The sequence below is a fragment of the Octopus bimaculoides genome, chromosome 30, assembly GCF_046866305.1.
Source record: "Octopus bimaculoides isolate indiv1 chromosome 30, ASM4686630v1, whole genome shotgun sequence".
Taxonomy (NCBI): Eukaryota; Metazoa; Mollusca; class Cephalopoda; order Octopoda; family Octopodidae; genus Octopus; species Octopus bimaculoides.
Window position 1 is genome coordinate 8,841,937 of NC_142957.1, and position 25,000 is coordinate 8,866,936.

General features: G+C 41.9%; 1 protein-coding gene across 1 annotated transcript in view; it reads left to right on the forward strand.

Annotated features, from left to right (window-relative positions):
• Nucleotides 1-25,000, forward strand: part of LOC106877806 (plasmanylethanolamine desaturase 1) — a 101,350-nt gene that overhangs the window by 50,453 nt on the left and 25,897 nt on the right. The window lies entirely within an intron of this gene.

The following is a 25,000-nucleotide window of genomic DNA, read 5'->3' on the forward strand; positions in this document are numbered from 1 at the left end:
GTCCTGGCAGTAGTGGTGGTGGTGGTGGTTATGTTTGCCATAGTTGTCATGGTTACAGTGGAGATGTTAGTCTGTAGTTGTCCTGGTAGTAGTAGTAGTAGTAGTAGTGGTGATGGTTGTTGCAGTTCTGATGGTAGTTGTAATTATGGCTTAGGTAGTAGTACTAACATCTGTTGTTGTTGTGGTGATGGTGGTGGTAGTGGTTGCATTGTCCCCACTGTCATAGCAACAACAGTTCCCATAGCAGTTGTGGTGGTAGTATGGTCAGTGGTGGTGGTGATGTGGTTGCAGTTGTACAGACAATAGACATAATTAAGACCCACGTCAGTCCATTCTTTCTCAACCCTCTCTGCCTAATTAAATTAATAACTATAACAAGCTTTTAAATGATTACTATAATAATAGCAATAATATAATAGTAACGATTTCAAAAGTTTGGCTCAAGGCCAGGCGAGTTGAGGGTGGGGATAAGTTGATTCCATTGTCCCCAGTGTTCAACTGGTACTTATTTTATCGACCCCAGAAGGATGAAAAGTAAAGCCGACCTCGGTGGAATTTGAACTGAGGACAAAATTGCCACTAAGCATTTGCCCAGCATGCTAACGATTCTGCCAGCTCGCCACAATAATTATCCTTTCTACTATAGGCACAAGACCTGAAATTTTAGGGGAGGCGGGTGTGTGTGGGGGGGCAGTCGATTACATTGAGCCCAGTACATAACTGGTACTTATTTCATTGGCTCTGAAAGGATGAAAGGAAAAGTCAACCTCAGCAGAATTTGAACTCAGAACGTTAAGCATTTTGTTCCGTGTGCTAACCATTCTTGCTTTCTACTAAAGGTACAAGGCCTGAAATTTTGGAAGAGCGAGACAGTTGATTACATTGACCGGTACTTATTTTATCGACCCCTTTTATACTTTTTTTTTTTTTACATGTGTGTTCTCAGAATTGGTCTATCCATACTGGCCATTTTTCCGACATCCATCAAATTCTGACATTCAACAAATTTGCTAGAAGACAAAACACTTCCCTCTCTATACTCTCACTTTCCGTTTCAAGCAGAACTTAAAAAGTTGATGTGGCCTTGACCAAAGAGAAAAGTGTCTGACTTTAGCCCTTTCAAACGGGTCCACCATGCTATGTCTTTCGCTACAGCCACCAGACAAATAAAAACTGCCTGCCCCTCCCAGCCAAAAGAGAGCGGCGGGGTGATCCTCACAATGGATTCAACTGATAGCCGGATCCGTCCTACATGCGACAGCTGGTGTTCAACATAAACCCACAGGTCAGTAATACTCGGGCACTGGACAAGGGCATGCAGAATGGTTTCATTGCTCTGCACACACCTCATTTCCTGAACAGGCAGCACCCCTCAGTAGCACTGTCAGACAAGGGATTTGTGGAAGTTATCCATACGTCCAAGCCTGAAAGTTCTCCAAAACAGACCAGTTAGTTGATCTTCATCGACACCCAAAGTTTCCTCGAGAATCTTGTTGCACTTTCCCTCGACGAGCTCTTTATAAAACGCTAGAGTGGAACTACCACCAATCGCATTGCCTGCCTGGCGGAGAGCTGTGAGCGCTTGATGGCACACAAGGTGCTAAGCACCCTTTATCGCTCTACACTAGAACCAAGATTGCACCTCAGTCAAAGAGACGAGCTGTGGAAAGAGATAAGTCTGACAAACGGTGGTGACCACACCTGCTCACCATCCAGGAAATGCTTGAGATGTCGTAGCCTGAGCGCATGTCTGTGCATCAGCAACCACAGCATGCCAAGGCCTCTGTTCAGTGGCTGTTGACAGCAGATGGAGCGCCTGACCAGTGGAACTTGCCCCTTCTGCAGAAAGTGGAAGAGTAAGCACACCAATTTGGTCAACCAGCAATCAGAGCAAGGGATTAATAATAATAATAATAATAATAATAATAATAATAATTGGTATAAATGATGGGCTACAACAACTATTCTGCTCAATACCACAGATTTGCTTCTCAGTTACTTGACCATAACCAGTTGAGCATGTCCCTTGGTGGCTGACGATATGTGCATCCCTGATCATGAGCAGAAGTAGTGGGGGAGCATCATAGCCATGTGTTGAGAGGGATTCTTTGGGGTTTTAGTAATTCACCTCTGGAAACATGGGTGTTTAATTCATCAACCTTAAACAACCCTTATTCAGGGACATTTTGAGTGGGATGGCTACTCGACCTAATAAACATTCTAACTGGACCCCACCTGCAAGGTCGGTCATGTGTTGTTTATCTTGATACAAGGTCACCATGTCACACATATATCGTTATGATGCTTGTGTCTGGTGTACCCTTACCAGATTGGTAGCCTTGATGGGTATATTGGGTTTCATATATTTCACCCCACTCTATTTCACCCTAATGCTAACCCAGTCTCACTTTGATGGTATGCGCTGCTCTCTCTCTCTCCCTCACTGATGATGATGATGATGATAATAATCCTTTCTACTAAAGGCACCTGATGTTTGGGGGAGGGGGCTAGTTGATTATGTCAACCCCAGTGTTCCACTGGTACTTAATTTATTGACCCTCAAAGGATGAGAGGTGTAGTCAACCATGGCGGAATTTGAACTCAGAACATAAAGACAGATAAAATTCCGCTAAACATTTTGCATGGCATGCTAACGATTCTGCCAATTAATAATAATAATAATAATTGTTTTTAATTTAGACACAAGTGGTGGTGTTTTCTGTGTGGTAGGGAGGTGTGAGAGGTGGTCGGTGTAGCCGGGGGGAGATAGTACGACATGTGTGGTGGGAGGTAGTCTGGGGGGGTGGGGGGGGGGAGAAACGTGTTGGTGTGTGGGTGGTAGCACAATCTGTGGAAGAGAAGGAGGAGGAGGAGCAGGAGTGGATGGCAGAGGTCAAAGTATATTGTAAGATTAGAGGCCAGTCGTAATGGTGGGTCAGGAGAGTGGGATGGGAGAGAAAGCTGCCAAATATAGAAGGAAATGTATCTTTGGAAGTTTGAAAAATTTCAGGCCTTGCGCCTATGGTAGAAAAGATTTTGATTATTTTTGATATTATTTTTATTATTAAGGCAGTGAGCTGGCAAAATGGTTAACTGTATTTCATCTGTCTTAATGTTCTGAGTTCAAATTCTGCTGAGGAGGTCAACTTTGCCTTTCATCCTTTCGGGGTCGATAAAATAAGTACCGGTCAATGTAATCAACTATCTCGTTCCTCCAAAATTTCAGGCCTTGTTGCCTTTAGTAGAAAGCAAGAATGGTTAGCACACGGAGTCAAAATGCTTAACGTTCTGAGTTCAAATTCTGCTGAGGTTGACTTTTCCTTTCATCCTTTCAGAGCCAATGAAATAAGTACCAGTTATGTACTTGGTGGGTGGGGGGGTCAATGTAATCGACTGCAACACCCACCCACCCACCCGCTTCCCTAAAATTTCAGGTCTTGTGCCTATAATAAAAAGGATTATTGGATCTTTTTTAAAACGGGGGCCACATTTTTCATAATGTTTTACGTAGTGTTTTTGGTACCGAAAGACTTTCAAACTTCGTATACTTATCTATTTTGTGTTATAGAACAGAAAAATATTTTTGTATTCGAATTTATTTCATGTAAAAAATTGTCTTATTTCGATAATTTCAACCAATCACTGACAAGTATTCAGTTGTTTACATTTACTCCTTTGGCTGATTAAGCGGTGTAAAGCGTATTTAATCTCCACAACTTTTCATTTTAAATTTGCTTTTTTCATTTTCTTTTCTTTTTCTTCGTTTTATTTGATTTTTTTTTTTTAAATTTGCTGTTTTACCCTAACCCTAACCCTAACCGTTTGTTTATGTAGTCGGCACTTAATGTATATCGGCTGAATGGATGTCAGTGATTGGTTGAAATTACAGAAATACAACAACTTTAACATGGAATAACTTAGGGATTTCTTTTTTTTTTAAGAAGACTAAGAGAAAAAGATGTTTTATATGACACATTCTACCAGTGTTCCAAGTTTCAAAGTGTTTCGTTAATGAAAAATGTGGCCCCCGTTTTAAAAAAGATGGGCCGCTACAGTTTGAGTTCAAATTCCACTGAGGTCGACTTTGCCTTTCGTCCTTTCGGGGGTCGATAAATTAAGTAGCAGTGAAATACTGGGGTTGATGTAAATGTAATCCACATATCCCCTCCCCTAAAATGGCTGCCCTTGTGGCAAAATTTGAAACCATGATTATAGATTTGGTGAGCTAACAGAATTGTTAGAACGTAAAGATAGACAAAATGTTGCTAAGCGTTTTGTCTGGCATATTGAGTTCAAATTCTGCTGAGGTCAACTTTGCCTTTAACCCTTTCGGGGGTCGGTAGAATAAGTACCAGTTGAGTCCTGGGTTTGATGTAATCGACTTGCTCCCGCCCCCCCCTCGAAATTCCTGGTCTTGTGCCAAAATTGGAAAGAATTATTAATTATTATTATTATTACTATTATTGTTATTATCATTACAAATAATGATCTCATTTGCCACCAGGGTGACTTATGAGCCGGGTGGGGACAATTATTATCACAGATAAAGCAATCTGTCTCGATTAAATTTGAAAATTGGCTTTCAGAATAAATCTTTACATAGACTGCTCTGTATGCGTGTGTGTGTGTAGACATATATATATATATATATATATACAAATATATAAACATAAATATAAACACGCTCTCACATATATACACATATTTATGAGTGCAAAAATATTTGTAAGCATACATATACATATGTATATATAAATCTAGAGTGTATATATACATATATATATATATATATGTATATGTATATATATATCTATATATACGTACACCCACTCTAGATTGATATATACATATGTATATGTATACTTACAAATATTTTTATGCTCATAAATATGTATATATATATACACACACACACACACACAAAATACATACATATATACATCTAAACATATATATCTAGATAGCTTGACAGATAGATATGGAAACGCACACATACACACACACACACACACACGCACACACACATATGTATATAGACACACATGCATACACACATATATATATATATATATATATACATACATATATGCACATATAGAAATATATATATATATCATCATCATCATCATCATCGTTTAACGTCCGCTTTCCATGCTAGCATGGGTTGGACGATTTGACTGAGGACTGGTGAAACCGGATGGCAACACCAGGCTCCAGTCTGATTTGGCAGAGTTTCTACAGCTGGATGCCCTTCCTAACGCCAACCACTCAGAGAGTGTAGTGGGTGCTTTTACGTGTCACCCGCACGAAAACGGCCACGCTCGAAATGGTGTCTTTTATGTGCCACCCGCACAAGCCAGTCCAGGGGCACTGGCAACGATCTCGCTCGAAAATCCTACAGGAGCCAGTCAGGCGGTACTGGCAACGGCCACGCTCAAAATGGTGTATCTCATGTGCCACCCGCACAAGAACCAGTCCAGGGGCACTGGCAACGATCTTACTTGGCTTGCCGGGTCTTCTCACGCACAGCCCATTTCCAAAGGTCTCGGTCCGTAGTCATCGCCTCGGTGAGGCCCAATGTACGAAGGTCTTGCCTCACCACCTCAGCCCAGGTCTTCCTGGGCCTACCTCTTCCACGGGTTCCCTCAACTGTTAGGGTGTGGCACTTTTTCACGCAGCTATCCTCCTCCATTCTCACCACATGTCCATACCAGCGCAATCGTCTCTCTTGCACGCCACAACTGATGCTTCTAATGTTCAGCTTTTCTCTCAAGATACTTACACTCTGACGGGTATTCACATTGACATTACACATCCAACGGAGCATACTGGCTTCATTCCTTGCGAGCTTACGTATGTCCTCAGCAGTTACAGCCCATGTTTCACTGCCATGTAGCATGGTTGTTCGTACGCATGCGTCATACAGTCTGCCTTTTACTCTGAGTGAGAGTCCCTTTGTCGCCAGCAGGGGTAAGAGCTCTCTAAACTTTGCCCAGGCTATTCTTATTCTAGCAGCTACACTTTCAGCGCACCCACCCCCACTACTAACTTGGTCGCCCAGATAGCGGAAGCTATCGACTACCTCTAGTTTTTCACCCTGGAATGAGATAGAAGTTGTTTCCTGTTTGTTTGCAGTCTTTATTGCACCTGAACATCTGCCACAAACAAAAACTAACTTGCTAGTTAACCTGCCTTTGATGTTGCTGCACCTCTTATGTGTCTATAGCTTGCACCGGGTACATCTTATAGAGTTACTACCTACTCCTTTTCTACATACTGAGCAGGGCCATCTACCTGAAGGGGTTTGTGTTTTATCTACCTTCCTACTTATTAGGATTTTGGTTTTAGCTAGGTTGACTCTAAGGCCCTTCAATTCTAGACCTTGCTTCCACACCTGAAACTTCTCCTCTAGTTCTGATAGTGACTCCGCAATTAGGGCAAGGTCATCAGCATAGAGGAGCTCCCAGGGGCAACCTGTCTTGAACTCCTCTGTGATTGCCTGGAGGACTATGGTAAATAATAGGGGGCTGAGGACGGAACCTTGGTGGACCCCTACCTCTACCCGGAATTCATTGCTGTACTCATTTCCAACCCTCACCTTACTGGCAGCATCTCTGTACATGGCTCGCACAGCTCTCACTAGCCATTCTTCTATCCCAAGTTTCCTCATTGACCACCAGATAAGGGATCGGGGGACCCTGTCAAAGGCTTTCTCCATGTCAACGAAAGCCAGGTACAGAGGTTTATCCTTAGCTAGGTATTTCTCTTGCAACTGTCTCACTAGAAATAAGGCATCAGTAGTGCTTTTACCTGGCACGAACCCAAACTGCATCTCATCTAAATTGATTCGCTCCCTAATTAGTTGGGCTATGACCCTCTCTGTAACTTTCATAACCTGATCTAACAGCTTGATGCCTCTGTAATTATTTGTATCTAAAGCGTCCCCTTTACCTTTGTAGCAGTTGACTATGATGCTGCTACACCAGTCATAGGGTATGACTCCTTCGTGTATCACCTGGTTCGTAATACGGGTGACTAGGCTATAGCCAACACTGCCAGATATTTTGAGCATCTCTGCAGTGATTCCTGATGGGCCGGGGGCTTTCCCGGTCTTCATACTCTTAATTGCTTTATCTACCCTGGTACTATCAACTCGGATAGCTGGTCCCTCTATTGGGTCGACATAAGGCAGGCTCTCTTCCTCCCATTCATTCTCTTTATTAAGCAATCTATCGTAGTGGCATCTCCAGACCTCTTTCTTTGCATCCTCATTTAATGCAAGCGTACCATCATCCATGCGAACACATTTCTCTCCTACAACATCACTATTCTCTCTCCTACACTGTCTTGCAACACGAAATACCTCGAGTCTTTGGTCCTCACGGCGCAGAACATTGGCAAATCTTTCCTTATCTGCTTCCCCTCTGGCTAAATAAACCTGTCGCCTAGCCTCCCTTCTGGCACATTGGTACAATTCCCTGCTACCACCGTTCTTCCAGTCCTTCCAAGCTTGTTTCTTTTGTCTAATAGCCCTGTCTACCTCCTTGTTCCACCACCACGTTACTCTGGGTTGGGAGGGGACCTTACACCACCCACAAATCTGGTCGGTGGCTTTCAACAGGTTGTCACGCAGAAATCTCCAATTGTCTTCCACGTTGTATGATGCTATATCCCCTTCTATTTCGTTAAATGCTTCAAGTAACTTGTCTCTAAGTCTCTGTCCGTTTGCAGGGTCTTTAAGCTTCCACACCCTTCTTCTCCAAGCCTGTCTAATTCTGGGCACCCATTTTGCCTTGATCCCAAAGTCGCTAACTACTAATCTATGTTGTGGGATACATTCTTCGCCAGGGTAGGTTTTGGCATTTATAAGCCGCCCTCTTTCCCTATTTCTGGCGAGGATGTAGTCGATTTGGCTAGAGTGTCTGCCGGAGCGGTAGGTGACTAGGTGACTGGCAGGTTTCCTGAAGTTGGTATTGCAGACCATAAGATTGGTTGCATCACAGAACTCCAGCAGTCTGGTTCCCTCCTCGTTGCGGGAACCGAAGCCATAGCCTCCATGTATGCCATGGAAGCCCCCAGCACGACGTCCGACATGACCGTTGAAGTCTCCATATATATATATATACATACATATATGCACATATAGAAATATATATATATATATATATATATATATATATATATATATATATATATATATACATACATATATGCACATATAGAAATATATATATATATATATAAAAATTACAGATGTATGCAAAGATATATGTACCTATATATGTGTGTGTATGTATGTGTCTATATATATGTGTCTATATATGTGTGTGTGTGTGTGTGTGTATATATATAACCTTAGTAGTGTCCAGGTAACCAATAAGTGTTGCAGAACAATTAGCAAAAATAGTGACTCATCACACTTCTTATGACAGTGGAATTGATGGATAGGGGTGATGAAAGCAGTGGTGGTGGTGGTGGTGGTGAAGGCAATGATGATGGTGGTGGTGGTGGTAGTGGTGGTGGTGAAGGCAATGATGATGGTGGAAGCAATGGTGGTGGTGGTGGTGGTGGTGGTGGTGAAGGCAATGATGATGGTGGTGGTGGTGGTGGTGGTGGTGGTGAAGGCAATGATGATGGTGGAAGCAATGGTGGTGGTGGTGGTGGTGGTGGTGGTGGTGAAGGCAATGATGATGGTGGTGGTGGTGGTGGTGGTGGTGGTGAAGACAATGATGATGGTGGAAGCAATGGTGGTGGTGGTGGTGGTGGTGGTGGTGAAGACAATGATGATGGTGGAAGCAATGGTGGTGGTGGTGGTGGTGGTGTAGGCAATGGTGATTGTCCTGGTAGTAGAGTGGTGTAGGTCTCAGGCTGGCAGGTGTTGTGGCTGTAGTAGTAGTAGTAGTAGTAGTAGTAGTAGTAGTTGCGTAATGATTGCATGATGATGCTAGTAGTGGTGATGGTGATGGTGGTGGTTGTGTTATGATGTAGTGCTGGCAGTGGTGGTGGTGGTGGTGTACTGTTGTGACTTTGATATTGTAGTATGTGGTGGTGTATTCAGTGGTCGTGTGTGTGTGTGTGTGTGTGTATGGGAGGGTGTTGCTGATGGTGTACTGTATGGTGTGGTGTGGGGTAGGGGTTATGTTGCCATGACAATGCGATAGTGGTGGTGGCTGGTGATGGTAGTGGCTGTGGTGATTGTTGTTGTGGTGGTGGTGGTGGTGGTGGTGATGGCCATGGTAGCTGTGGTAATAGTCGTGGTGGTGGTGGTATGTCTGTAATGGTGGTGGCAGTGGTGGCATGTCTGTGTGTGTGTGTGTGTGTGTGTGTGCGCGCGTGTGCGTGTGGGGAGTGGGTGGAGTGATGGCAAGGTGGTGGGGCATTTTGTTTCTTGGTGATGTGTCTGTCATACTACTACTACTACTACTACTACTACTACTACTACTACTACTATTACTGTCATGAGGTGATCAAGAGATAAAACAGATTAGCTTAATCTCTTAATTATTCTCAGTTTAACAATTAACCTGTCCTACTTTTTGTGTCTATGTGTGTGTATATATATATATATATATATATATATATATATACACACACATACACACACACATATATATTACATATATATATATATATATATATATATATATATATATATATATATATATATATATATATCAATTTGTGTCTGTATGTCACTGGATGTATGTGTGTAAATATGTGAGCCTGTGTATATAACTATCATGTATGTATATATGTATAGAGTTGGAATTCCTTTGCGTAATATACATACATACATATGTATGTATGTATGTATGTATGTCTTTGGGGTTGTGTTTACGTATGTAAGTCTGCATATGCAAAGGTGTGTAAGTGTTTGTGTTGGCACACCTGTGGTTATCTCATTGCTTGCGTGAAAAGGATTTGTATATGTCGTCGTCATCGTCATCATAATCGTAGTTGTTGCCATTGTCATCATCATCATCCCAATCATCATCGTTGTCATCATCGTCATCATTATAATCATCATCATAATCATTGTCATCATCATAATTATCATCATCACAATCATCGTCATCATCATCCTCATAATCGTCATCATTACTGTTTATTCTCTGTGTTCTACACCAGTGTGGTTCTCATGGTCTGGCAGGATTTCACAGGTTGGAGGACTGCCTCCTGTTCCAATGCCACCTTTGGTATGCTTTTTCTACACAAGCAAGAGAACCCGGTCATTGGTGTCAGAAGAGAATTTCTGCGGCCACACCATCCCTAACATCTGGCCACCTAACTCCCCAGGCTGCAACACCCTTGATTATTATGTGTGGGGCGCAGTTGAGTGAGAGACCAACAAAACTCCTTGTAATGGTGAACTGCAGGCAAGGGTTATGGCAGCATTCCCCAACTTAAACAAGGAGACCATCCAGAAAAGTTGGCAGGAGATTCCGAAGTCGTCTGGAGGCCATGGTTGAATCCAATGGCGATTTTATTGAATGTATCTATTGAAAGATTATTTATGTCATATTATATTGCGAATTGACAGAAACTTAATCTAAGCGTATAAGTATATATTAGCATCTAAAACTATTCGTTATCAGCTCTGACAAGAAAAGAAATTGTCTTTGTGGCATTTTTATCGGCAAAAAAAAAAAAAAAAGGAAAAACACATCACACCGAAAAGGATGCAACAGCTTGTGTTGCTTCCCTGGCACAGATATTTTTATGTGGTCTGCCACTGCTTGTCGTCTCATGCTAATTCCGACAATAAAAACCTGAAGCTTATGATGTCATGTAGTTTATATCAATTTTGCAGAAAATTATGGGAGAACAATCTTATGAAAAATAAGTAATATAGTTTATAAATACTGTTTATAAATTAATAAAGGACTGAACCAGTGCGTGTGTTTATTACCAGCATAATGCCTCTTCCCCAAGGTTTAATAGTTTCAATTTTGTTTCTATAATTTTTAAGGAAAGCATTGCTTCTTTTGCTTCCATAGGCGTAGGAGTGGCTGTGTGGTAAGTAGCTTGCTTACCAACCACATGGTCCCGGGTTCAGTCCCACTGTGTGGCATCTTGGGCAGGTGTCTTCTACTATAGCCTCGGGCCGACCAAAGCCTTGTGAGTGGATTTGGTAGACGGAAACTGAAAGAAGCCTGTCGTATATGTGTATATATATGTGTATGTGTGTGTGTGTTTGTATGTCTGTGTTTGCCCCCCCCCCCCCCAACATAGCTTGACAACCGATGCTGGTGTGTTTATGTCCCCGTAACTTAGCGGTTCGGCAAAAGAGACCGATAGAATAAGTACTAGGCTTCCAAAGAATAAGTCCTGGGGTCGATTTCTTCGACTAAAGGCGGTGCTCCAGCATGGCCGCAGTCAAAAGACTGAAACAAGTAAAAGACTGAAACAAGTAAAAGAGTAAAAGAGTATACGCCTATGTTATATATATATATATATATATATATATATATATATATATATATATATATATATATAGTTATGTATGTATGTATGTATTTGTGTCTGTGTTTGTTCCCCCATCATCACTTGACAACTGATGTTGGTGTGTTTATCTCCCCATAACTTAGCAGTTCAGCCACAGAGACTGATAGAATAAAGTACTAGGCTTACAAAAGATTAATATATCCTAGGGTCAATTGTTCAATTGAAGGCAGTTCTCCTGCATGGCTGCAGTCAAATGACTGAAACAAGGAAAAGAGTATATATATATATATATATATATACATATATAGTAGGAAAATGAAAAAAAGCCAGAATGCTGAACTGGGAGCATAATTTAATAAAGATTTTTTCTAACCGGTTTTCATTTCATTCTCCTTCTTCTTGATAATTTGCTTCATCGCAATGAAAACCGGTTAGAAAAAATCTTTATAAATTATGCTCCCAGTTCAGCATTCTGGCTTTTTTTCATTTTCCTATTATTTCTCCACGTGTGGTTAACACAACCCCACTATTTACTGACTTATATATATATATATATATATATATATATATATATAGTTTTAGGGAAAATAACCAAGTTTCAAGAACTCATCGATGAAAATCCACTATCACATATAGTGATAAAACTATATATTTTATATATTTTATCTATAAAGCTCAATTTAATTTTAATTTTTTATAAATTGATTTTAATTGAGTTTTTACCTGTAATTTTGGATTTTGTCCCTAATATTATTATATATATATATATAGGCCGACAGGAAGCGGTCCAGCTTCCTAGGGCTAAACAGCAGTAGTGTATTCCCTTATTGGGATTGTCACATTAAGTTGACAATATACTACAACTTTGTCGCTCCACTACTGCTTAAATCTCTCTGAGAGATTTAGAAATATTATATTTCTAATTTTGCTGATCAGTGAATGAATTTCACTATGATTTACATAAGTTTGTGAAGGAGAAACAGGCCTCTCTATCCAGCGGCAATCTACTCCAGGCTCGTCGTACTGATTTGAATTGCTTCTGCCTAGTTTAGTGAGTTGTTTCTGTCCTTTTTGTTGCTGTTTGGTGTGATTTTTGTCAAGTTTCAACTGTTGTTCCTGTGGAATTGCGCCCTGCGGGGCAAAAATTTTCTTTTTTGCTGCTCTCTTTTAGAGAGATAGCAAACTACCATCGTGTAAAACGAAAACTTTTTCAATATGGATAATGAAATGACCTTTCTACTGTGTGATGAGGACTTTCCTCTTTTACAAGAAGAAATTTGTTTTAATAATACACATGTATTTCAAGTAGACCCAGAAGTAACCAAGGAAGAGAAAAAGGCCAGCAGTTTTTCTTCCGCCGTAGGCGGACAATTTGAAGCAATGGAGGTGATACCCGAACAGTGGTACAAGTACAGAAACCTAATAAGGAAAACAGACGACGTAACAAGGTTAATACCGCCAAAGGAAACTATCCAAGAGTTGGCGGTAAGAACCGTTATCTACAAAGTGTACAATTGCAAAGAAAGGCGCATCATGATGATGAAAACGGATGCAATAGAAAAGTGTCTTGCCCCTGTGTGGGAAAAAATAAAATACGTTGGTAGAGGGCCTCGAAATGCTACAGTAGAGGCCCAATTCGAATCCGCAGAAATAGCGAAAGAAGTATCAACACAAACGTTGAAAACTGAAGAGGTAATGCTCTTACCCACATACCTGGGCCGGAGAACTGCGAAAATCACAATAGAAGATATTCCACCCGGGTATGACGTAAACTGGTTGGTAGAAGCGTTAATTTACGACGTGGAGGATCAAGTGGAAGTACTCACAATGAGAAGAAGGAACGCACTCAATTGGAAGGGGCAGGCGCTTGAGCTTATAGTTCTAGCGTCAAACGATACCCTCGAGACCAGACCAGACAGGATATTTATAGGGGAAGGTCTCAGTGCAAGAGTGTCGGTGGAGGGACGGAGGCCCAGATGTTTTAAATGTGGAGAAAAGGGCCACGTGCGCTCCGAATGTGTAAAAATAAAAAAACCTAACCAAAAAAAAGAAGTCCCTCCCCAAAGGGAGAAAGAAATACCGGAGAAAACAGAACTTAAAAAAGATGTCAAACAAGGAAAAACGAAAATGCCGGAAGTCATAATAGAAAAAGGAAAAAGTAAGGAAGAAGCGGAGTTTGAAGTTGCCAAAAACAAAAGGAAAAAACCTATTGGCCCAGACTCCCCTCCCCCTACCAGAAAAAAAGAAAAAACGCAAAACATACAAGAAATAATACCCTCGTTCACTCCCAAATTGAAACCCGCTCCTAAACCCCCGCAAGAAAGAATTGTTTCGTACACCATCAAAAACGAAGTATTACACGAACTAATAACAAAAAAAGACTATACGATAATGGGACCGATTGAAGGGAAACCGCCGCACATACGGTTGGCGAGGATAAGTGCCGAGCACTTCGAACAATTTAAACGGAGATATGCTGACGACATTTTTGATGTGAGTCAGCATATAGTGAAAGAAAAAATTATTTTAAAACCAACGGCTACACCAGTCATAGAAGATACCGGAGGAGGGGACGATGCAAGTCGTGAAACCCCTCCTGCAAAGGTAATGTAAACATCTTTTTCATGGAAGTTAAGATAGGGTGTATAAATGTACGTGGCCTGAGGTCCAAATGGAAGCAGACATGCCTCCTAAACGACCTCAGGTCGCGAAAGATAGATATATGTGTTGTGACTGAGTCCAAGCTGAACGGCCCACAGGTGTTCTCACCTCTTCTTAATGATTACGAGAAAGTTATTTCTCCGAGTCAAGGAGGGAGTGGGGGCGTTGTGGTACTGTTCAAAAAAAGCTTGGATGTACAGGTAAGTGCAGTCTTTCTAGACCCAGAAGGTAGGCTGGTCGTTCTGGATGTGACACACGCGAATAAGCAGTCTTTCAGGTTGGTAGCACTATATGCTCCGCAAGAAAATAGACAAACGTTTTTTTTTCGAGACTTGGAAAATTTCCTAGCGACGTCGAAAACTTTAGTTTTAACAGGAGACTTCAACGCTATTCTCAACGCGCAAGTGGATAGTGGTGGCTCGATCAATAGAAGGGAAAGCCCTGGCCTAAAAAGGCTACTAGCAAGCTATAAACTAGTAGACCGCTATAGACTGGATGAACCATTCGTTCCACAGTGGACGTGGTCTAATAACGACGGTTCACAGAGGTCTTACTTAGATAGGGTGATTATAAAAGACAGTGATAGGGATATAGTTAGTTGTCCACAATTTCACTGTACTTCCTACACGGATCACAAATTTGTGACATGTAGGATACAGTTAGCTAAGTGTCATAGACAGGGACCCGGGTACTGGAAGATGAACAAGTCTATTTTGACTAGTAAAGTCTTCCGTGCTCGGGTGAAGGAATTAGTGCAGAGGGCATTATGCGGAGCCATCGTTAATAACAGATGGTGGTGCGCCCTCAAAAGAGCCATACGTTTAGAGTCTCTTAGATTTAGTAAAGAGCTAAGTTTAGAGAGAGCAAGAGTAGAAGGGAATCTAACTAAGGAATTAGAGGAGGCCATAGTATCAGGCTCTGCATCCAGAGTGTTGGCGGCGAGGTCGGTATTATTCCGTCACCTCCAAGCCAAACACGAAGGTAGTAGAGTCAGGGCTAAGTTACGCGCGGTAGGCAGAGAAGGTATTAATGTTGCCGGATGGGCCCGTCATGTGGAGAGTCGGAGAGGCAGAAATGCTTCTGTGCAGTCTTTAATTGACGAACAGGGGCGCCGGATCGAAGGACAGGAGGAGATGCAGAAGGCCTTTCATCAGCATTTCGCACGGTTGTTTGGGACAAACGAGACGTTGGACCATGGGGAGCCCTTAAGGGATGTCCTGGCTGACGGACCGCGACTCTCAGCAAGTGAGGTGGGGCGTTGTGAAGGGCCGATCACAGCTGCGGAGGTCAAAGAGGTACTGGCAGAGAGCGCGCGGGACAGGTCGCCGGGACTGGATGGTCTGCCCTACGAGTTTTATAGTACAATGCCGGACTTGTTCGGACACTTGCTGGCTGGCGTGTACACGAACTGGCAACAGAATGGGAGAATTCCCTGCTCTGTGAGTCGGGGAGTGGTAACGCTGGTCAGAAAAGACCCGAGCAAGGGGGACCATATTAGTAATTTCAGGCCCATAACTCTACTGAATGTAGAGTTAAAGATTTTGGCCAAGGTGCTAGCAAAAAGGTTGACGGCTGTCGCGGATAAGCTTGTCGGGAGGGCGCAAACATGTGCCATTCCTGGCAGGTCGATCCAGGACAATCTTCATCTCTTACGCTACACCTTAGACAGGGTGGGGAAAGTTTCCGGTAAAGGTGGGGCATTGGTCCATTTAGACCAAAGTAAGGCCTTCGATAGGGTTGACCATCGGTACCTGGCGGCAGTCCTTGAGGCGGCTGGGCTAGGCCCGGATTTCCGCGGTTGGATCAAGGCCATTTATGGTGGCATCAAATCCACGGTTTAGGTGAACGGTTACCTGTCGGAGCCGTTTGAGATCAGGCGTTCAGTCCGTCAAGGGTGCCCCCTGTCTCCGCTTCTGTATGTTCTGTCTCTTGAGCCATTGCTGCGGAGGTTGGAGAAGTTGGGAAGCACCACTAATGAAATCGGATGTGGTAAAGGTGTTTCGGCGTATGCGGATGACGTCACCATCACCGTATCCAAGATGACTCAGCTACCTCGCATAGCAGAGGCAATCAGAAGATACGAGACGGTGGCAGGGGCAAAAGTTAACATGGACAAGTCTGTAGGTTTGCGGCTCGGCACCTGGAGCAGCAAGCCGATAACGTCCAGTGTTGTTGGACACTGGACGGATGGCCCTGTTAAGTTGCTTGGAGTTTGGTTTGGTCCGGACTCCCAGACGGAGAAAAATTGGAGCGAGGTGACGAACAGGGTAGAAGCGCTATCCCGGACTTGGTCTGGAAGGGCGCTGTCCCTGAAAGGAAGGGCGGAGGTGGTGCAGACGTTTATTGCGTCAGTTATCACCTACCGCCTCACCGTCGTCCCCTGCCCTGATTTGTGGCTAAACAAGCTGGTTCGGATTCTCTTCCGCTTTTTGTGGAGGGGAAAGCCGCTTGTGAGGCGCTCCGTGTGCTGTCAGGAACCGTTAAAGGGTGGCCTAGGGATGCCGTGGTTGTTGATGTGCAAATATGCACTGAGACTAAGGCATCTCTGGTCTTACCTGGATGGTGGTCAGGTGTGGAATTTGCTCGCCGAGGAATTCTTTCCACGACCAGCCTCTCTAGAGGGATTTAAACCCGGTTTAATTAAAAGACAGAAATCGACTGAATGGCAAAAGGAATGCCGGCAGGCACTTGAGCTAATCCACAAGGCGGGTAAGGTCGGCAGCGGGAATACCACCTCTGCGTTTTACAAAGGGTTGGTAGAGTTTAAAAGTGACGACGTGCTAGGAGAGACACTGGGGCTCGATGAGAACCAGCTATCCAACCTGTTTCGGAACACTTTCAGGGCGGGGTATTTGGATAATTACCAAAGATCCCTGAATTGGCAGTGTTTCAGGAATGCTTTACCTGTCCACGAGAAATTGTCCAGGCACGGGATTTCAGTGCCACCCGAATGTCCAAGATGCGGGCAGGAGAAGGAAACCATCCTGCACGCTCTTGTTCAGTGCACCCATCTTTCGGAGATGACAATTTACGTCGAACACGTGCTGTCGCACCTAGGAAGAGTACAGCTATCGGCTGAGTCTGTGATTAAGAATGCACCGCCCACCGGACTACCTAAGGAAGGTGAGGCTTGTTTTCTATGTACAGTCGCAGTTATGAAAGAGTGTGCATGGAGAACTCGAATGCAAGGTATGAAGACAAGAACCTTCATCTCCGGCCCTGGAATGCTATACTATTTCAGGTACCAGCTGAAAAGCAAGATAGGGCTGGAGAGAAGACACCTGTCTAGAAGAGTATATGAGGAAAGATGGAAGGAAGTAGGAAGGAAGTTGCGAGTGAGCGGCCCTACTTAAAACTTTCCTGAAAAAATACAAAGGTGTAGACTGGTGTACCCTGGAATTAGGTGTAAACCATTGAAAATATTCCAAGTTTTGTAGAAAAATTTTTAAATATATATATTTTTAAACGTATATTTTTTTTAAAAAAAAGCTAAAAAGACTCACTAAATGACAATTCTTAAATGTTTGTAGTGTCCTGTATTGTCCCATCTATGTATGATATTTTATTATCGTAATAAAGAGAATTGGCAAGCTACTTCAGGCTGATGACGAGCAAAGACTCAGAAACATGTCCCTGAATGCTGGCTAGGCTGGGTGGGGGAGCTTGTCTCCCCTTCACAAACTTAAGGGCACAGTAATTGTGTCAAGGCCGACAGGAAGCGGTCCAGCTTCCTAGGGCTAAACAGCAGTAGTGTATTCCCTTATTGGGATTGTCACATTAAGTTGACAATATACTACAACTTTATATATATATATATATATATATATATATATATATATTTATGTATATAAGTACATATGTATATTATATATATGAGTCGCTGTGTGGTAAGTAGCTTGCTTACAAACGACATGGTTCCGGGTTCAGTCCCACAGCATGGCACCTTAGGCAAGTGTCTTCTACTATAACTTCAGGCTGACCAAAGCTTTGTGAGTGGATTTGGTAGACGGAAACTGAAAGAAGCCCGTCGTATATATGTATATATGTGTGTGTGTATATGTTTGTGTGTCTGTTTGTCCCCCTAACATCGCTTGACAACCGATGCTGGTGTGTTTACGTCCCTTTAACTTAGCGGTTTGGCAAAAAGTGACTGATAGAATAAGTACTAGGCTTACAAAGAATAAGTCCTGGGGTTGATTTGCTCGACTAAAAGGCGGTGCTCCAGTATGGCCACAGTCAAATGACTGAAACAAGTAAAAGAATATATTGAGAAGACCCAGCAAGCCAAGTGAGATCGTTGCCAGGGCCCCTGGACTGGCTCTTGTGCGGGTGGCACATAAGATGTACCATCCTGAGCGTGACCGTTGCCAGTACCGCCTGACTGGCCTTGTAGGGCTTTCGAGTGAGATCGTTGCCAGTGCCCCTGGACTGGCTCTTGTGCGGGTGGCACATAAAAGACACCATTTTGAGTGTGGCTGTTTTCGTGCGGGTGACACGTAAAAGCACCCACTACACTCTCTGAGTGGTTGGCGTTAGGAAGGGCATCCAGCTGTAGAAACTCTGCCAAATTAGATTGGAGCCTGGTGTTGCCATCCGGTTGCACCAGTCCTCAGTCAAATCGTCCAACCCATGCTAGCATGGAAAACGGATGTTAAACGACGATGATGATGATGATGATGATTAAAAGAGAAGTGAAATCCCTCTCTCTCTCTCTCTCTCTCTCTCTCTCTCTCTATATATATATATATATATATATATATATATATATAATTAGAAAATGGAGGATAACCCCTAACTCTCTCACGTTATATATATATATATATATATATATATATATATATATATATATATATTATCATGGCTGCGTGGTATATATACACACACAGAAATATATATTTGGCAATTGCTGTTTTCACAGATGATTGCAATCTCCTTGTTTCATCTTCCCAATCCATTCACAAGGCGTTGGTCTGCCCCAAGGTGCCACGAAGTGGAACTGAACATGGAACCATGTGGTCGGGAAGCAAGCTTCTCACCACATGGCCTCGCCTGTTCATACAACCTGTTTTCCCTCAAAATAGCCTGGGTTTGTAATGAAAAGTTCTGTGAAGTTGCGCAGTTGGTTGTCCTCTCTTGCTGCTGCTGCCAACCATTACCTGTTTTGCTAGTAAGGGGTTTCTTTTATTCTTGCCAGTCTTGAAAAATGCTGGGAAACTGGTTGTCATGACAACAACAGCAATCCAATGTCAGCTTTATTCAAGCTGTGACAAGTGTGGTGTGGTGTATAAATGATTATAGGAATTTGCATATCTGTGTACAGACACACAACCACACATACGCAGCTGTATAAATCCGTATGTGCACACAGATACACGCACGTATGTGTTTTACATACACATACTCACAGAAACACATCCTCATTAAATGTACAAATACACACACACACGCGCGGAAAACGCAAACACACACTGGTAAAGACACATGCGCACACTCACTCACTCACTCACACACTCACACAAAAATATACACACACAAGTACATACATGCACACACATAGTCCCACAACTGGCTTCTTTCCGTCTACTAAATCCACTCACAAGGCTTTGACAAAATTTTGTGCTGCATTCGGTCAGTGAACAGGTCGCGGCCTCAAAGCAATGAATATATTTTGGCAAATTAAATTTAAATGTTGAAGTGAATCTAACGGTTTTTGTGTGTTTCTTAAATGGCTTATAAATACCTTCCACACTGCAATTGCTTTCGTTCCAGCACACAATCTCAAATCAGGTCACTTGCTATGCAAGTACATCTCCGTAATATATATATATATATATATAATACAAAGAATATATATACATGTATACACACATATATGTACATACTTACATCTACATGTGTATATATATGCATATCAGGGTACAGGACGTTAGAACAATAAACTACAGACAACGGAACGAACACATAGAAAAACGGAAAGCCACTTGGAATATCCCTTCATCAGCTGTCTCTATTCTATCTAGACGTTTCGAAGACAAGACAGAACGTACTCTAGAATAGTCTCTTCCTGAGTAGTGGATCAACCCACTACACAGAGGATTCCAAGGTGGCAAACACAAACCAAGACAGGAAAAAATGGACAGTGAAAACAACATTCAAAAGCCATACGGCCAAACGCAAATCTGAGGTAGAACGCTAGTAGTTCGTCTTTCATTTACTATTTGTTTATATATATAAACAAATAGTAAATGAGTATATGAATATGGCGTTCGGGTGAGTATACTTGGCATTTGTGTAGCAACATTTGAAATGTTGTGTAGGTAAATGCAACTGATGAAGACTAATCAGATTTACGTTGTGAAACGTATTTGAAAAGTCTGAAACCTAGGTATTGCATTATCCTTAATCTGGGTTGTTCATTTTCGGATGTTCTTCCTAAGGTAAGACAAGCTTTTCATGTTTTGTTGCACACACGCATTTTTGCCAGTATATACGCAGTGAAGCTATACAATAGCGTCGTTTTTATATCGATTGCTATTCTCCAGCAAATATCGGTACCTTGTTGTACCATTCTTATGAATTTATATATATATATATATATATATATATATATATATATATATATATATATATATATATGTATATATATATATACACACACACACACATATATAAATATATATACACACACACACATATATATACACACACACACATGTACATACATTTATACATCTGTACAAAAAAAAACCCACACAATTTTAATATTTAATAATGACAAAAATAGAATTTTTTGAATTGGTCATGTGTATGTATGTTTTATGTGTTGGTATCTATGTATGGATATGTATGTACAGACGTATGTATCTATATATGTAAAATACGTAGGTATACATTGGTAAATGTGTATGTGAGCGTATGCACATATGCATACACGTGTGTGTGTGTGTATGCACATATGTATATGTGTGTGTGTTTGTGGTGGTGGTGGGGGGGGATATTGTTGAAAATGGATGCAGACAGGAAAAAAGAAATGATTGTTATTTTTCTCCTTAATCGTTCATTTGTTTGTTTGTTTGTGTCTGCAGGGTAGCGGGCAGTGGGGTGGGGGTGGCAAGAAATGGTAGCGGTGGTGGTGGTGGTGGTGGTTGTGATGATGGTTATGATGATGATGATGTTGGTAGTGGTGGTGGCGGCGGCGATGGGGGACGTGCTTCAGTCGGTAACGGTGGGGAAGAGGAATATTGGGTGGGGGCGATAATGTTGATTGTGATGATGGCGGAATGCATTCATTTTATATATGTATTCATTTATTTATAATTTATGGTTTATTTTGGCAAGGAACCTCGAGTTTCTTTAATTACATATTTCAGCAATGAGACTTGGAGACTTTACCAAAAACATAATCTATTACAAGATAAAAACACACACTCACACACATGTATGTATATGATTATGTGCATGTATGTATGTATGTATGCATTATATCTATATATATATACATACATGTATGCTTGTGTATATATACATACACGTGTGTACATAAACATATGTATGTCTATATATGGGTGTGTGTATGTGTATATATATATATACACGCGCGCACGAGCTTGTATGAATATATAATCTAAGCTAACCTTTATTTTGGAAAACTAATATTATTGAGGTATTAAATGCCAATTATGTCAAGAAAACCCAGAATGAAACAGGAAAAAGACACTTAGATTTTTGAGGAAAGAACAAAACCTCAAAGCTAAAAAGAAAGAAACAACAAAAATAAAAACAATTGTATTTTGCTCAATGATCATAGGTTTGTTTCTCCTGTTTTGCAACAAATACATTTTAGCTTTGTAATATGTGTATATATACATAAGTATATATATGTATATATATGTGTGTGTGTGTGTGTGTATATATATAAGGATTTTCGAGCGAGATCGTTGCCAGTGCCCCTGGACTGGCTCTTGTGCGGGTGGCACATAAAATACACCATTTTGAGCGTGGCCGTTGCCAGTACCGCTTGACTGGCCTTTGTGCCAGTGGCACGTAAAAAGCACCCACTACACTCTCTGAGTGGTTGGCGTTAGGAAGGGCATCCAGCTGTAGAAACTCTGCCAAATCAAATTGGAGCCTGGTGTTGCCATCTGGTTTCCCCAGTCCTCAGTCAAATCGTCCAACCCATGCTAGCATGGAAAGCAAACATTAAACAATGATGATGATGATATATGTATATATATGTGTATGTGTGTGTATATATATTTGAGGTGGTGAAGCATGACCTTTGAGCGTTGGACCTCACAGCGGCAATGACAAGAGACCGAGATCTCTGGAGATATGCTGTGATTGAGAAGACCCAGCAAGTAAAGTGAGATCATGCATAACCAGCCCATTTAAAAAAAAGTACCTTTGAATCATCAGACGACACGCCATGCTTGAGGAGACCTATTGAGTCAAGTAAAATCAAAAATCAAATCATATTCAAATGGAAATTGTAGTTGTGGCCAATGCCAGTGCCGCCTGACTGGCTCTCGTGTCGTGCTGGTGGCACGCAATAAGCACCATTTATGTAAAGACATTGGAGTCTAAGTTTGAATCTTTTGAGCACTACGAAGTGTTTTCTATACGGAAAATCTTTGGATTTCATCTGTGGACTACACCCCCCCCCACATATATATATATAATGTTCTAACGGTCACTGACCATGTAACATCTTTGCTCGTAAGTTACCTCATCATTTCTTATTTGTCTTGCTCTTATATGTTTATTATGGATTCCCTGAAGAGGAATATATGAGGAATCCCAGCAGCTCTTACTTCTTTGTGAAGGAGCTCTCATATATTTTGAAACATGTGTAGGAATTAAAGGAACTTTTATTTATATGCGTTTTGCTCCATTTATTATTATTATTCATATATATATATATATATATATATATACATATATATATATATATAATGCGAGAGAGTTAGGAGTTGAGGATTCAACCCACTAAGGGATAGTATCTATCCAATATACTGCTGGGAGGGTACCCAATTATTGTTACACTAGTGCTATGCCAAGTGCAATAAGTGGGTGCGGGTAAAAGGGGGGGGGGGTGTTACCCTAAATTTATATATCAATTAGAAAATGGAAAATAATATGCTGAATCCAACGACTTGCAGACAGTGTATCCCGTTGAATTCATTAACTTGAATTAAGTTAATGAATTCAATGGGATACGCTGTCTGCAAGTCGTTGGGTTCAGCATATTATCCTCCATTTTCTAATTGCTATATATATATATATATATATATATATATATATATGTATATACATACAGACACGCATGTATACATGATGATACATATGATACATGAAGGAAGAATGTGGATAGCAGAAAATTATGTCAAGTAGCAGGAAGGGAAGCTAGGCAACAAGTTTACTTAGTAAAGGAAGACGCTATAAGAACGAGGTTTGCCAATGTTCTACAGCGTGAGGATCACATTTACAGGGTGTTCTGGATTACAAGATAGTGTGTTGGAAAGACTCAAGATGTTATCAGTTAGAAATATGTTCACTTGCACTTAGTGATTCTGAAGAGAAAGAGACATGGAAGGCTGCTTAGTGCAGGGAAAATACATTTGGAGAAAGAGAAACCTTGTGAAATTGCATTCGTGGTTGATGTCAGTGTTGTACAACTGGTTTGTAGAAAGCACCCTTTGAACTTTGGGCTTCAGAGAGGCAGTGACAGGTGACCGAGACCATTGACGATATGCTGTGCTTGAGAAGACCTGTCAAGCCAAGTGAGATCGTAGTCGTGGCCGATGCCAATGTTGTATAACTGGCACCCTCGCCATTGGCACGTGAAAAGCACACTTCGAACTTTGGGCCTCACGGAGGCAGTTGACAAGTGTCTGAGACCTTTGGCAATATTCTGCGGTTGAGAAGACCTGTCAAGCCAAGTGAGATCGTAGTCGTGGCCGATGCCAATGTTGTATAACTGGCACCCTCGCCATTGGCACGTGAAAAGCACACTTCGAACTTTGGGCCTCACGGAGGCAGTTGACAAGTGTCTGAGACCTTTGGCAATATTCTGCAGTTGAGAAGACCTGTCAAGCCAAGTGAGATCGTAGTCGTGGCCGATGCCAATGTTGTATAACTGGCACCCTCGCCATTGGCACGTGAAAAGCACACTTCGAACTTTGGGCCTCACGGAGGCAGTTGACAAGTGACCAAGACCATTGACGATATGCTGTGCTTTGGAAGACTTGTCAAGCCAAGTGAGATCATAGTCGTGGCCGATGCCAATGTTGCATAACTGGCACCTTTGCCAGTGGCGCGTGAAAAGCACAATTCGAATTTTGGGCCTTACAGAGGCAGTTGACAAGTGACCGAGACCATTGGCAATATACTGCGGTTGAGAAAACCTATCAAGCCAAGTGAGATCGCATTCATGGCCAATGTTAGTATCTTGTAACTGGCATGTAAAAAGCACCCACTACATGCTGCTGAATGGTGTTAGGAATGGCATCCAGCTGTAGAAACCATGCCAAATCAGATTGGAACTTGGTGCAGCTCCCCTGCTTACCAGTTTTCAGTCAAACTGTCCAACCTATGCCAGCATAGAAAATGGACGTTAAATGAGGATGATAGAGTTTTCTTAATGTGAACCTGACTGAGTAACCAGCCATTCTTGTCTACAGTAGTATGATAGATAGATAAGGCAGTTAGTTAAGGATATGAAGGCAGGGAAAACCCCTTCCTCATCAGGAATCACTGCTGAAATGCTTAAAATATCCAGCAGAGTAGGTTACGGTTTAGTCACCTATATAGATTAATCTGGTGGTACAGGCAGGTATCATACCCAATGACTGGTGTAGTAGCTTGATACTCATCAGCTGCTACAGGTGTAAAAGTG